General features: G+C 44.6%; 13 non-coding genes across 13 annotated transcripts; all 13 read right to left on the bottom strand.

Moving 5' to 3' along the window:
- Nucleotides 1–404: 404 nt before the first annotated feature.
- Nucleotides 405–482, bottom strand: trnaf-gaa (transfer RNA phenylalanine (anticodon GAA)). The gene has a single exon. It is a non-coding gene; the product is annotated as a tRNA-Phe (tRNA).
- Nucleotides 483–1,679: 1,197 nt separating this feature from the next.
- On the bottom strand, nucleotides 1,680–1,751 carry trnae-cuc (transfer RNA glutamic acid (anticodon CUC)). Its single transcript has one exon. It is a non-coding gene; the product is annotated as a tRNA-Glu (tRNA).
- Nucleotides 1,752–2,665: 914 nt separating this feature from the next.
- On the bottom strand, nucleotides 2,666–2,743 carry trnaf-gaa (transfer RNA phenylalanine (anticodon GAA)). Its single transcript has one exon. It is a non-coding gene; the product is annotated as a tRNA-Phe (tRNA).
- A 1,197-nt stretch (nucleotides 2,744–3,940) lies between these two features.
- Nucleotides 3,941–4,012, bottom strand: trnae-cuc (transfer RNA glutamic acid (anticodon CUC)). The gene has a single exon. It is a non-coding gene; the product is annotated as a tRNA-Glu (tRNA).
- Nucleotides 4,013–4,927: 915 nt separating this feature from the next.
- Nucleotides 4,928–5,005, bottom strand: trnaf-gaa (transfer RNA phenylalanine (anticodon GAA)). The gene has a single exon. It is a non-coding gene; the product is annotated as a tRNA-Phe (tRNA).
- Nucleotides 5,006–6,202: 1,197 nt separating this feature from the next.
- trnae-cuc (transfer RNA glutamic acid (anticodon CUC)) lies at nucleotides 6,203–6,274 on the bottom strand. The gene has a single exon. It is a non-coding gene; the product is annotated as a tRNA-Glu (tRNA).
- A 915-nt stretch (nucleotides 6,275–7,189) lies between these two features.
- trnaf-gaa (transfer RNA phenylalanine (anticodon GAA)) lies at nucleotides 7,190–7,267 on the bottom strand. Its single transcript has one exon. It is a non-coding gene; the product is annotated as a tRNA-Phe (tRNA).
- A 1,197-nt stretch (nucleotides 7,268–8,464) lies between these two features.
- Nucleotides 8,465–8,536, bottom strand: trnae-cuc (transfer RNA glutamic acid (anticodon CUC)). The gene has a single exon. It is a non-coding gene; the product is annotated as a tRNA-Glu (tRNA).
- A 915-nt stretch (nucleotides 8,537–9,451) lies between these two features.
- Nucleotides 9,452–9,529, bottom strand: trnaf-gaa (transfer RNA phenylalanine (anticodon GAA)). The gene has a single exon. It is a non-coding gene; the product is annotated as a tRNA-Phe (tRNA).
- A 1,197-nt stretch (nucleotides 9,530–10,726) lies between these two features.
- trnae-cuc (transfer RNA glutamic acid (anticodon CUC)) lies at nucleotides 10,727–10,798 on the bottom strand. The gene has a single exon. It is a non-coding gene; the product is annotated as a tRNA-Glu (tRNA).
- A 915-nt stretch (nucleotides 10,799–11,713) lies between these two features.
- Nucleotides 11,714–11,791, bottom strand: trnaf-gaa (transfer RNA phenylalanine (anticodon GAA)). Its single transcript has one exon. It is a non-coding gene; the product is annotated as a tRNA-Phe (tRNA).
- Nucleotides 11,792–12,988: 1,197 nt separating this feature from the next.
- Nucleotides 12,989–13,060, bottom strand: trnae-cuc (transfer RNA glutamic acid (anticodon CUC)). The gene has a single exon. It is a non-coding gene; the product is annotated as a tRNA-Glu (tRNA).
- Nucleotides 13,061–13,975: 915 nt separating this feature from the next.
- Nucleotides 13,976–14,053, bottom strand: trnaf-gaa (transfer RNA phenylalanine (anticodon GAA)). The gene has a single exon. It is a non-coding gene; the product is annotated as a tRNA-Phe (tRNA).
- Between the last annotated feature and the right edge of the window lie 180 nt (nucleotides 14,054–14,233).

Raw genomic sequence — 14,233 nt, 5'->3', positions numbered from 1 at the left:
CCGAATAAAAAGTATGAAAAATTGCGATGGCCCATATGGGGATCGGGCCCGCGCTCTTGGCTTTATTAATACCACGCCCTAAACGACCGATTTAACCGGCAACAAAATGCCCCAGGGCTGCGTGAAAGCCCAGCCTAGATGATTTTTTATCCGGCACACACTGGGTGATAGAGTTACTGCATAAGAATTGAACACATCGCATCGCTTAAACATTGTTCACTCTTCATATACAAAACTGGGCAGAGTATAAATAGAAAGTAACAGAAAAAGAGCGCCGAATCTAAAAAAAATCATGTCGAAAATTAGTATCACGCAACCGCTGAACAGCTCTTCCCTCAAGCACTGTCTCGATATCAAACCAGCTTCTCCCCTTAAAATGAAGGAAACGCAAAATCACCAGATATTGCCGAAACCCGGGATTGAACCAGGGACCTTTAGATCTTCAGTCTAACGCTCTCCCAACTGAGCTATTTCTTCCCGACAGAAAACGAAGCAAAACTTTCTCACACCTTTTTGAAAGAAAACTTAAACCCCGGAAGGAATTGCCCCGCACACTCAGTCCTCATTTCTGGGCAATGAGCTCCGGATGTGTTCATGTAATGTATAATGATATTGAAAATCTTAATGCTCATGTTAACTTATCATTGCCCAATATCCAGGCATTCTCTGATTCCGGTATTGTGCACGTTGCTAAGTTGAAAATATGCATTTTTCCGCACTGGCAATGAATTGACTGATAGCCGGGCTGTGATCAGCTCGGTTTGTTAGGGTGATGCCGCGCATGAACGTACATGGAAGAATAATGATCATTGTGATTGTTCTCACACTGCACTTAAATGTTGGCAAACCGTAAAGTGTCAAACAGCAATTGTCGTTCCATATGTTCATTTAATGTTCTGCTGAAGTGTTCATAAAGACACAAAGTTTGCACACCAGGCTAGATCTCACAGTGCTGAAGACACAGTGAAATATACTGGAGAGTTTATAACTGTTTCAGAACATAACATGTCAGCAAAATTCCGTGTTCTGTTCTCGGCACTGATGCGTTGTGAAAGGGAGACGGGCCAAAGTCCTATTGAGCCGCACTGACCCCGAGCCAAGGTGAAATTAAAGCAGGTTCAGTTCTTAGCATTGATATGATGAAGAGAGATAACAGTCGCGAATCAACGTTAGTGATGGTGAATCTCGGTTAGATCAAAAACTCCATGAATTCTCTGCCGGGAAATTCAGATCTTGGAAATCGCCTGTGAACGCTAAACATTGATATGCAGTGAGCCAATGTTCAATATAGAAGGGGCCCAGGCCAAATGAATGCTCAAGGATAAGTTATCAGTGCCCATGGTCCAGGCATTCCCTGATTCCAGTCTTGCACACGTTGCGAAGTTTAAAATGCTGAATATTTCCACAGTGGCAATGCATTGATTGATGATAAGCCCGAGTGCTGTGGCGCAAATAGGTACCTGGAAGACTAAAGATAGCCATGATTGGCAAAATTTACGTTGTCTATCAGCAATTGGAGTTCCACTTGTTGAGCGAGATCTTGTCATTTAGTGCAGATTTTAAAACAGAAGTGTCTGTTGTATCACGACACGCTGCTGATGGTTGGGGCGACAACAGCGAGGTGAGCTGCAAGCTTGTTCAGGAACATCATTGCATTTCGAAGCACCGCAAATACAATGTTCCCTGACCGGGAATCGAACCCGGGCCGCGGCGGTGAGAGCGCCGAATCCTAACCACTAGACCACCAGGGAAGCTGCTGCAAACGTCTGTGCCAGCAAGCAGACCAACCCAGTCTTTCCTCCTTGCTGTTTCGAAATTCTCATCACATTCGCGCCAGGGAAAACTGTTCGCAGCAAATGGCAGTTGTTGTGGAGAACACCAAAGACATGTCCGCGCAATCGCAGCGTTAAGTGCGGCTAGGCTTCCACTGAAATCCATTTCATTCTCTCCTTTTTCCGGGAATTTTCACTCTCGGTACCGTGTGAACATTTCATTTTGTGCTTTTGTCCTGAACTTCAGCCTTTTGCCCAACTCCAGGCGACAGAACCGTTCTGTCTGCCTGTTCTGCTTATAACCATTGACGGAAACAGGTCTCCAGTTCAAGGGTTATCAGCAAAGCAAGAAACACGTATAAACAGAAAGTTGTGCTCTGCACACCGTCGGCAAAGAAGCAATGGCTGTTATTCCAAATAATTCCCATCCCTTGGGATTCCGTGTGGATTTGTTTCGTTATGAAGATTTGATTGTAAAAGTTACTAAAAACCGAATAAAAAGTATGAAAAATTGGGATGGCCCATATGGGGATCGGGCCCGCGCTCTTGGCTTTATTAATACCACGCCCTAAACGACCGATTTAACCGGCAACAAAATGCCCCAGGGCTGCGTGAAAGCCCAGCCTAGATGATTTTTATCCGGCACACACTGGGTGATAGAGTTACTGCATAAGAATTGAACACATCGCATCGCTTAAACATTGTTCACTCTTCATATACAAAACTGGGCAGAGTATAAATAGAAAGTAACAGAAAAAGAGCGCCGAATCTAAAAAAAATCATGTCGAAAATTAGTATCACGCAACCGCTGAACAGCTCTTCCCTCAAGCACTGTCTCGATATCAAACCAGCTTCTCCCCTTAAAATGAAGGAAACGCAAAATCACCAGATATTGCCGAAACCCGGGATTGAACCAGGGACCTTTAGATCTTCAGTCTAACGCTCTCCCAACTGAGCTATTTCTTCCCGACAGAAAACGAAGCAAAACTTTCTCACACCTTTTTGAAAGAAAACTTAAACCCCGGAAGGAATTGCCCCGCACACTCAGTCCTCATTTCTGGGCAATGAGCTCCGGATGTGTTCATGTAATGTATAATGATATTGAAAATCTTAATGCTCATGTTAACTTATCATTGCCCAATATCCAGGCATTCTCTGATTCCGGTATTGTGCACGTTGCTAAGTTGAAAATATGCATTTTTCCGCACTGGCAATGAATTGACTGATAGCCGGGCTGTGATCAGCTCGGTTTGTTAGGGTGATGCCGCGCATGAACGTACATGGAAGAATAATGATCATTGTGATTGTTCTCACACTGCACTTAAATGTTGGCAAACCGTAAAGTGTCAAACAGCAATTGTCGTTCCATATGTTCATTTAATGTTCTGCTGAAGTGTTCATAAAGACACAAAGTTTGCACACCAGGCTAGATCTCACAGTGCTGAAGACACAGTGAAATATACTGGAGAGTTTATAACTGTTTCAGAACATAACATGTCAGCAAAATTCCGTGTTCTGTTCTCGGCACTGATGCGTTGTGAAAGGGAGACGGGCCAAAGTCCTATTGAGCCGCACTGACCCCGAGCCAAGGTGAAATTAAAGCAGGTTCAGTTCTTAGCATTGATATGATGAAGAGAGATAACAGTCGCGAATCAACGTTAGTGATGGTGAATCTCGGTTAGATCAAAAACTCCATGAATTCTCTGCCGGGAAATTCAGATCTTGGAAATCGCCTGTGAACGCTAAACATTGATATGCAGTGAGCCAATGTTCAATATAGAAGGGGCCCAGGCCAAATGAATGCTCAAGGATAAGTTATCAGTGCCCATGGTCCAGGCATTCCCTGATTCCAGTCTTGCACACGTTGCGAAGTTTAAAATGCTGAATATTTCCACAGTGGCAATGCATTGATTGATGATAAGCCCGAGTGCTGTGGCGCAAATAGGTACCTGGAAGACTAAAGATAGCCATGATTGGCAAAATTTACGTTGTCTATCAGCAATTGGAGTTCCACTTGTTGAGCGAGATCTTGTCATTTAGTGCAGATTTTAAAACAGAAGTGTCTGTTGTATCACGACACGCTGCTGATGGTTGGGGCGACAACAGCGAGGTGAGCTGCAAGCTTGTTCAGGAACATCATTGCATTTCGAAGCACCGCAAATACAATGTTGCCTGACCGGGAATCGAACCCGGGCCGCGGCGGTGAGAGCGCCGAATCCTAACCACTAGACCACCAGGGAAGCTGCTGCAAACGTCTGTGCCAGCAAGCAGACCAACCCAGTCTTTCCTCCTTGCTGTTTCGAAATTCTCATCACATTCGCGCCAGGGAAAACTGTTCGCAGCAAATGGCAGTTGTTGTGGAGAACACCAAAGACATGTCCGCGCAATCGCAGCGTTAAGTGCGGCTAGGCTTCCACTGAAATCCATTTCATTCTCTCCTTTTTCCGGGAATTTTCACTCTCGGTACCGTGTGAACATTTCATTTTGTGCTTTTGTCCTGAACTTCAGCCTTTTGCCCAACTCCAGGCGACAGAACCGTTCTGTCTGCCTGTTCTGCTTATAACCATTGACGGAAACAGGTCTCCAGTTCAAGGGTTATCAGCAAAGCAAGAAACACGTATAAACAGAAAGTTGTGCTCTGCACACCGTCGGCAAAGAAGCAATGGCTGTTATTCCAAATAATTCCCATCCCTTGGGATTCCGTGTGGATTTGTTTCGTTATGAAGATTTGATTGTAAAAGTTACTAAAAACCGAATAAAAAGTATGAAAAATTGCGATGGCCCATATGGGGATCGGGCCCGCGCTCTTGGCTTTATTAATACCACGCCCTAAACGACCGATTTAACCGGCAACAAAATGCCCCAGGGCTGCGTGAAAGCCCAGCCTAGATGATTTTTTATCCGGCACACACTGGGTGATAGAGTTACTGCATAAGAATTGAACACATCGCATCGCTTAAACATTGTTCACTCTTCATATACAAAACTGGGCAGAGTATAAATAGAAAGTAACAGAAAAAGAGCGCCGAATCTAAAAAAAATCATGTCGAAAATTAGTATCACGCAACCGCTGAACAGCTCTTCCCTCAAGCACTGTCTCGATATCAAACCAGCTTCTCCCCTTAAAATGAAGGAAACGCAAAATCACCAGATATTGCCGAAACCCGGGATTGAACCAGGGACCTTTAGATCTTCAGTCTAACGCTCTCCCAACTGAGCTATTTCTTCCCGACAGAAAACGAAGCAAAACTTTCTCACACCTTTTTGAAAGAAAACTTAAACCCCGGAAGGAATTGCCCCGCACACTCAGTCCTCATTTCTGGGCAATGAGCTCCGGATGTGTTCATGTAATGTATAATGATATTGAAAATCTTAATGCTCATGTTAACTTATCATTGCCCAATATCCAGGCACTCTCTGATTCCGGTATTGTGCACGTTGCTAAGTTGAAAAAATGCATTTTTCCGCACTGGCAATGAATTGACTGATAGCCGGGCTGTGATCAGCTCGGTTTGTTAGGGTGATGCCGCGCATGAACGTACATGGAAGAATAATGATCATTATGATTGTTCTCACACTGCACTTAAATGTTGGCAAACCGTAAAGTGTCAAACAGCAATTGTCGTTCCATATGTTCATTTAATGTTCTGCTGAAGTGTTCATAAAGACACAAAGTTTGCACACCAGGCTAGATCTCACAGTGCTGAAGACACAGTGAAATATACTGGAGAGTTTATAACTGTTTCAGAACATAACATGTCAGCAAAATTCCGTGTTCTGTTCTCGGCACTGATGCGTTGTGAAAGGGAGACGGGCCAAAGTCCTATTGAGCCGCACTGACCCCGAGCCAAGGTGAAATTAAAGCAGGTTCAGTTCTTAGCATTGATATGATGAAGAGAGATAACAGTCGCGAATCAACGTTAGTGATGGTGAATCTCGGTTAGATCAAAAACTCCATGAATTCTCTGCCGGGAAATTCAGATCTTGGAAATCGCCTGTGAACGCTAAACATTGATATGCAGTGAGCCAATGTTCAATATAGAAGGGGCCCAGGCCAAATGAATGCTCAAGGATAAGTTATCAGTGCCCATGGTCCAGGCATTCCCTGATTCCAGTCTTGCACACGTTGCGAAGTTTAAAATGCTGAATATTTCCACAGTGGCAATGCATTGATTGATGATAAGCCCGAGTGCTGTGGCGCAAATAGGTACCTGGAAGACTAAAGATAGCCATGATTGGCAAAATTTACGTTGTCTATCAGCAATTGGAGTTCCACTTGTTGAGCGAGATCTTGTCATTTAGTGCAGATTTTAAAACAGAAGTGTCTGTTGTATCACGACACGCTGCTGATGGTTGGGGCGACAACAGCGAGGTGAGCTGCAAGCTTGTTCAGGAACATCATTGCATTTCGAAGCACCGCAAATACAATGTTCCCTGACCGGGAATCGAACCCGGGCCGCGGCGGTGAGAGCGCCGAATCCTAACCACTAGACCACCAGGGAAGCTGCTGCAAACGTCTGTGCCAGCAAGCAGACCAACCCAGTCTTTCCTCCTTGCTGTTTCGAAATTCTCATCACATTCGCGCCAGGGAAAACTGTTCGCAGCAAATGGCAGTTGTTGTGGAGAACACCAAAGACATGTCCGCGCAATCGCAGCGTTAAGTGCGGCTAGGCTTCCACTGAAATCCATTTCATTCTCTCCTTTTTCCGGGAATTTTCACTCTCGGTACCGTGTGAACATTTCATTTTGTGCTTTTGTCCTGAACTTCAGCCTTTTGCCCAACTCCAGGCGACAGAACCGTTCTGTCTGCCTGTTCTGCTTATAACCATTGACGGAAACAGGTCTCCAGTTCAAGGGTTATCAGCAAAGCAAGAAACACGTATAAACAGAAAGTTGTGCTCTGCACACCGTCGGCAAAGAAGCAATGGCTGTTATTCCAAATAATTCCCATCCCTTGGGATTCCGTGTGGATTTGTTTCGTTATGAAGATTTGATTGTAAAAGTTACTAAAAACCGAATAAAAAGTATGAAAAATTGGGATGGCCCATATGGGGATCGGGCCCGCGCTCTTGGCTTTATTAATACCACGCCCTAAACGACCGATTTAACCGGCAACAAAATGCCCCAGGGCTGCGTGAAAGCCCAGCCTAGATGATTTTGTATCCGGCACACACTGGGTGATAGAGTTACTGCATAAGAATTGAACACATCGCATCGCTTAAACATTGTTCACTCTTCATATACAAAACTGGGCAGAGTATAAATAGAAAGTAACAGAAAAAGAGCGCCGAATCTAAAAAAAATCATGTCGAAAATTAGTATCACGCAACCGCTGAACAGCTCTTCCCTCAAGCACTGTCTCGATATCAAACCAGCTTCTCCCCTTAAAATGAAGGAACCGCAAAATCACCAGATATTGCCGAAACCCGGGATTGAACCAGGGACCTTTAGATCTTCAGTCTAACGCTCTCCCAACTGAGCTATTTCTTCCCGACAGAAAACGAAGCAAAACTTTATCACACCTTTTTGAAAGAAAACTTAAACCCCGGAAGGAATTGCCCCGCACACTCAGTCCTCATTTCTGGCCAATGAGCTCCGGATGTGTTCATGTAATGTATAATGATATTGAAAATCTTAATGCTCATGTTAACTTATCATTGCCCACGATCCAGGCACTCTCTGATTCCGGTATTGTGCACGTTGCTAAGTTGAAAAAATGCATTTTTCCGCACTGGCAATGAATTGACTGATAGCCGGGCTGTGATCAGCTCGGTTTGTTAGGGTGATGCCGCGCATGAACGTACATGGAAGAATAATGATCATTATGATTGTTCTCACACTGCACTTAAATGTTGGCAAACCGTAAAGTGTCAAACAGCAATTGTCGTTCCATATGTTCATTTAATGTTCTGCTGAAGTGTTCATAAAGACACAAAGTTTGCACACCAGGCTAGATCTCACAGTGCTGAAGACACAGTGAAATATACTGGAGAGTTTATAACTGTTTCAGAACATAACATGTCAGCAAAATTCCGTGTTCTGTTCTCGGCACTGATGCGTTGTGAAAGGGAGACGGGCCAAAGTCCTATTGAGCCGCACTGACCCCGAGCCAAGGTGAAATTAAAGCAGGTTCAGTTCTTAGCATTGATATGATGAAGAGAGATAACAGTCGCGAATCAACGTTAGTGATGGTGAATCTCGGTTAGATCAAAAACTCCATGAATTCTCTGCCGGGAAATTCAGATCTTGGAAATCGCCTGTGAACGCTAAACATTGATATGCAGTGAGCCAATGTTCAATATAGAAGGGGCCCAGGCCAAATGAATGCTCAAGGATAAGTTATCAGTGCCCATGGTCCAGGCATTCCCTGATTCCAGTCTTGCACACGTTGCGAAGTTTAAAATGCTGAATATTTCCACAGTGGCAATGCATTGATTGATGATAAGCCCGAGTGCTGTGGCGCAAATAGGTACCTGGAAGACTAAAGATAGCCATGATTGGCAAAATTTACGTTGTCTATCAGCAATTGGAGTTCCACTTGTTGAGCGAGATCTTGTCATTTAGTGCAGATTTTAAAACAGAAGTGTCTGTTGTATCACGACACGCTGCTGATGGTTGGGGCGACAACAGCGAGGTGAGCTGCAAGCTTGTTCAGGAACATCATTGCATTTCGAAGCACCGCAAATACAATGTTCCCTGACCGGGAATCGAACCCGGGCCGCGGCGGTGAGAGCGCCGAATCCTAACCACTAGACCACCAGGGAAGCTGCTGCAAACGTCTGTGCCAGCAAGCAGACCAACCCAGTCTTTCCTCCTTGCTGTTTCGAAATTCTCATCACATTCGCGCCAGGGAAAACTGTTCGCAGCAAATGGCAGTTGTTGTGGAGAACACCAAAGACATGTCCGCGCAATCGCAGCGTTAAGTGCGGCTAGGCTTCCACTGAAATCCATTTCATTCTCTCCTTTTTCCGGGAATTTTCACTCTCGGTACCGTGTGAACATTTCATTTTGTGCTTTTGTCCTGAACTTCAGCCTTTTGCCCAACTCCAGGCGACAGAACCGTTCTGTCTGCCTGTTCTGCTTATAACCATTGACGGAAACAGGTCTCCAGTTCAAGGGTTATCAGCAAAGCAAGAAACACGTATAAACAGAAAGTTGTGCTCTGCACACCGTCGGCAAAGAAGCAATGGCTGTTATTCCAAATAATTCCCATCCCTTGGGATTCCGTGTGGATTTGTTTCGTTATGAAGATTTGATTGTAAAAGTTACTAAAAACCGAATAAAAAGTATGAAAAATTGGGATGGCCCATATGGGGATCGGGCCCGCGCTCTTGGCTTTATTAATACCACGCCCTAAACGACCGATTTAACCGGCAACAAAATGCCCCAGGGCTGCGTGAAAGCCCAGCCTAGATGATTTTGTATCCGGCACACACTGGGTGATAGAGTTACTGCATAAGAATTGAACACATCGCATCGCTTAAACATTGTTCACTCTTCATATACAAAACTGGGCAGAGTATAAATAGAAAGTAACAGAAAAAGAGCGCCGAATCTAAAAAAAATCATGTCGAAAATTAGTATCACGCAACCGCTGAACAGCTCTTCCCTCAAGCACTGTCTCGATATCAAACCAGCTTCTCCCCTTAAAATGAAGGAACCGCAAAATCACCAGATATTGCCGAAACCCGGGATTGAACCAGGGACCTTTAGATCTTCAGTCTAACGCTCTCCCAACTGAGCTATTTCTTCCCGACAGAAAACGAAGCAAAACTTTATCACACCTTTTTGAAAGAAAACTTAAACCCCGGAAGGAATTGCCCCGCACACTCAGTCCTCATTTCTGGCCAATGAGCTCCGGATGTGTTCATGTAATGTATAATGATATTGAAAATCTTAATGCTCATGTTAACTTATCATTGCCCACGATCCAGGCACTCTCTGATTCCGGTATTGTGCACGTTGCTAAGTTGAAAAAATGCATTTTTCCGCACTGGCAATGAATTGACTGATAGCCGGGCTGTGATCAGCTCGGTTTGTTAGGGTGATGCCGCGCATGAACGTACATGGAAGAATAATGATCATTATGATTGTTCTCACACTGCACTTAAATGTTGGCAAACCGTAAAGTGTCAAACAGCAATTGTCGTTCCATATGTTCATTTAATGTTCTGCTGAAGTGTTCATAAAGACACAAAGTTTGCACACCAGGCTAGATCTCACAGTGCTGAAGACACAGTGAAATATACTGGAGAGTTTATAACTGTTTCAGAACATAACATGTCAGCAAAATTCCGTGTTCTGTTCTCGGCACTGATGCGTTGTGAAAGGGAGACGGGCCAAAGTCCTATTGAGCCGCACTGACCCCGAGCCAAGGTGAAATTAAAGCAGGTTCAGTTCTTAGCATTGATATGATGAAGAGAGATAACAGTCGCGAATCAACGTTAGTGATGGTGAATCTCGGTTAGATCAAAAACTCCATGAATTCTCTGCCGGGAAATTCAGATCTTGGAAATCGCCTGTGAACGCTAAACATTGATATGCAGTGAGCCAATGTTCAATATAGAAGGGGCCCAGGCCAAATGAATGCTCAAGGATAAGTTATCAGTGCCCATGGTCCAGGCATTCCCTGATTCCAGTCTTGCACACGTTGCGAAGTTTAAAATGCTGAATATTTCCACAGTGGCAATGCATTGATTGATGATAAGCCCGAGTGCTGTGGCGCAAATAGGTACCTGGAAGACTAAAGATAGCCATGATTGGCAAAATTTACGTTGTCTATCAGCAATTGGAGTTCCACTTGTTGAGCGAGATCTTGTCATTTAGTGCAGATTTTAAAACAGAAGTGTCTGTTGTATCACGACACGCTGCTGATGGTTGGGGCGACAACAGCGAGGTGAGCTGCAAGCTTGTTCAGGAACATCATTGCATTTCGAAGCACCGCAAATACAATGTTCCCTGACCGGGAATCGAACCCGGGCCGCGGCGGTGAGAGCGCCGAATCCTAACCACTAGACCACCAGGGAAGCTGCTGCAAACGTCTGTGCCAGCAAGCAGACCAACCCAGTCTTTCCTCCTTGCTGTTTCGAAATTCTCATCACATTCGCGCCAGGGAAAACTGTTCGCAGCAAATGGCAGTTGTTGTGGAGAACACCAAAGACATGTCCGCGCAATCGCAGCGTTAAGTGCGGCTAGGCTTCCACTGAAATCCATTTCATTCTCTCCTTTTTCCGGGAATTTTCACTCTCGGTACCGTGTGAACATTTCATTTTGTGCTTTTGTCCTGAACTTCAGCCTTTTGCCCAACTCCAGGCGACAGAACCGTTCTGTCTGCCTGTTCTGCTTATAACCATTGACGGAAACAGGTCTCCAGTTCAGGGGTTATCAGCAAAGCAAGAAACACGTATAAACAGAAAGTTGTGCTCTGCACACCGTCGGCAAAGAAGCAATGGCTGTTATTCCAAATAATTCCCATCCCTTGGGATTCCGTGTGGATTTGTTTCGTTATGAAGATTTGATTGTAAAAGTTACTAAAAACCGAATAAAAAGTATGAAAAATTGGGATGGCCCATATGGGGATCGGGCCCGCGCTCTTGGCTTTATTAATACCACGCCCTAAACGACCGATTTAACCGGCAACAAAATGCCCCAGGGCTGCGTGAAAGCCCAGCCTAGATGATTTTGTATCCGGCACACACTGGGTGATAGAGTTACTGCATAAGAATTGAACACATCGCATCGCTTAAACATTGTTCACTCTTCATATACAAAACTGGGCAGAGTATAAATAGAAAGTAACAGAAAAAGAGCGCCGAATCTAAAAAAAATCATGTCGAAAATTAGTATCACGCAACCGCTGAACAGCTCTTCCCTCAAGCACTGTCTCGATATCAAACCAGCTTCTCCCCTTAAAATGAAGAAAACGCAAAATCACCAGATATTGCCGAAACCCGGGATTGAACCAGGGACCTTTAAATCTTCAGTCTAACGCTCTCCCAACTGAGCTATTTCTTCCCGACAGAAAACGAAGCAAAACTTTCTCACACCTTTTTGAAAGAAAACTTAAACCCCGGAAGGAATTGCCCCGCACACTCAGTCCTCATTTCTGGGCAATGAGCTCCGGATGTGTTCATGTAATGTATAATGATATTGAAAATCTTAATGCTCATGTTAACTTATCATTGCCCACGATCCAGGCACTCTCTGATTCCGGTATTGTGCACGTTGCTAAGTTGAAAATATGCATTTTTCCGCACTGGCAATGAATTGACTGATAGCCGGGCTGTGATCAGCTCGGTTTGTTAGGGTGATGCCGCGCATGAACGTACATGGAAGAATAATGATCATTGTGATTGTTCTCACACTGCACTTAAATGTTGGCAAACCGTAAAGTGTCAAACAGCAATTGTCGTTCCATATGTTCATTTAATGTTCTGCTGAAGTGTTCATAAAGACACAAAGTTTGCACACCAGGCTAGATCTCACAGTGCTGAAGACACAGTGAAATATACTGGAGAGTTTATAACTGTTTCAGAACATAACATGTCAGCAAAATTCCGTGTTCTGTTCTCGGCACTGATGCGTTGTGAAAGGGAGACGGGCCAAAGTCCTATTGAGCCGCACTGACCCCGAGCCAAGGTGAAATTAAAGCAGGTTCAGTTCTTAGCATTGATATGATGAAGAGAGATAACAGTCGCGAATCAACATTAGTGATGGTGAATCTCGGTTAGATCAAAAACTCCATGAATTCTCTGCCGGGAAATTCAGATCTTGGAAATCGCCTGTGAACGCTAAACATTGATATGCAGTGAGCCAATGTTCAATATAGAAGGGGCCCAGGCCAAATGAATGCTCAAGGATAAGTTATCAGTGCCCATGGTCCAGGCATTCCCTGATTCCAGTCTTGCACACGTTGCGAAGTTTAAAATGCTGAATATTTCCACAGTGGCAATGCATTGATTGATGATAAGCCCGAGTGCTGTGGCGCAAATAGGTACCTGGAAGACTAAAGATAGCCATGATTGGCAAAATTTACGTTGTCTATCAGCAATTGGAGTTCCACTTGTTGAGCGAGATCTTGTCATTTAGTGCAGATTTTAAAACAGAAGTGTCTGTTGTATCACGACACGCTGCTGATGGTTGGGGCGACAACAGCGAGGTGAGCTGCAAGCTTGTTCAGGAACATCATTGCATTTCGAAGCACCGCAAATACAATGTTCCCTGACCGGGAATCGAACCCGGGCCGCGGCGGTGAGAGCGCCGAATCCTAACCACTAGACCACCAGGGAAGCTGCTGCAAACGTCTGTGCCAGCAAGCAGACCAACCCAGTCTTTCCTCCTTGCTGTTTCGAAATTCTCATCACATTCGCGCCAGGGAAAACTGTTCGCAGCAAATGGCAGTTGTTGTGGAGAACACCAAAGACATGTCCGCGCAATCGCAGCGTTAAGTGCGGCTAGGCTTCCACTGAAATCCATTTCATTCTCTCCTTTTTCCGGGAATTTTCACTCTCGGTACCGTGTGAACATTTCATTTTGTGCTTTTGTCCTGAACTTCAGCCTTTTGCCCAACTCCAGGCGACAGAACCGTTCTGTCTGCCTGTTCTGCTTATAACCATTGACGGAAACAGGTCTCCAGTTCAAGGGTTATCAGCAAAGCAAGAAACACGTATAAACAGAAAGTTGTGCTCTGCACACCGTCGGCAAAGAAGCAATGGCTGTTATTCCAAATAATTCCCATCCCTTGGGATTCCGTGTGGATTTGTTTCGTTATGAAGATTTGATTGTAAAAGTTACTAAAAACCGAATAAAAAGTATGAAAAATTGGGATGGCCCATATGGGGATCGGGCCCGCGCTCTTGGCTTTATTAATACCACGCCCTAAACGACCGATTTAACCGGCAACAAAATGCCCCAGGGCTGCGTGAAAGCCCAGCCTAGATGATTTTGTATCCGGCACACACTGGGTGATAGAGTTACTGCATAAGAATTGAACACATCGCATCGCTTAAACATTGTTCACTCTTCATATACAAAACTGGGCAGAGTATAAATAGAAAGTAACAGAAAAAGAGCGCCGAATCTAAAAAAAATCATGTCGAAAATTAGTATCACGCAACCGCTGAACAGCTCTTCCCTCAAGCACTGTCTCGATATCAAACCAGCTTCTCCCCTTAAAATGAAGGAACCGCAAAATCACCAGATATTGCCGAAACCCGGGATTGAACCAGGGACCTTTAGATCTTCAGTCTAACGCTCTCCCAACTGAGCTATTTCTTCCCGACAGAAAACGAAGCAAAACTTTATCACACCTTTTTGAAAGAAAACTTAAACCCCGGAAGGAATTGCCCCGCACACTCAGTCCTCATTTCTGGCCAATGAGCTCCGGATGTGTTCATGTAATGTATAATGATATTGAAAATCTTAATGCTCATGTTAACTTATCATTGCCCACGATCCAGGCA

This window comes from Pristiophorus japonicus, chromosome 25 (assembly GCF_044704955.1).
Source record: "Pristiophorus japonicus isolate sPriJap1 chromosome 25, sPriJap1.hap1, whole genome shotgun sequence".
Lineage (NCBI taxonomy): Eukaryota > Metazoa > Chordata > Chondrichthyes > Pristiophoridae > Pristiophorus > Pristiophorus japonicus.
The sequence above is the reverse complement of the archived record's forward strand: the minus strand, read 5'-3'. Positions and strand labels throughout refer to the sequence as shown.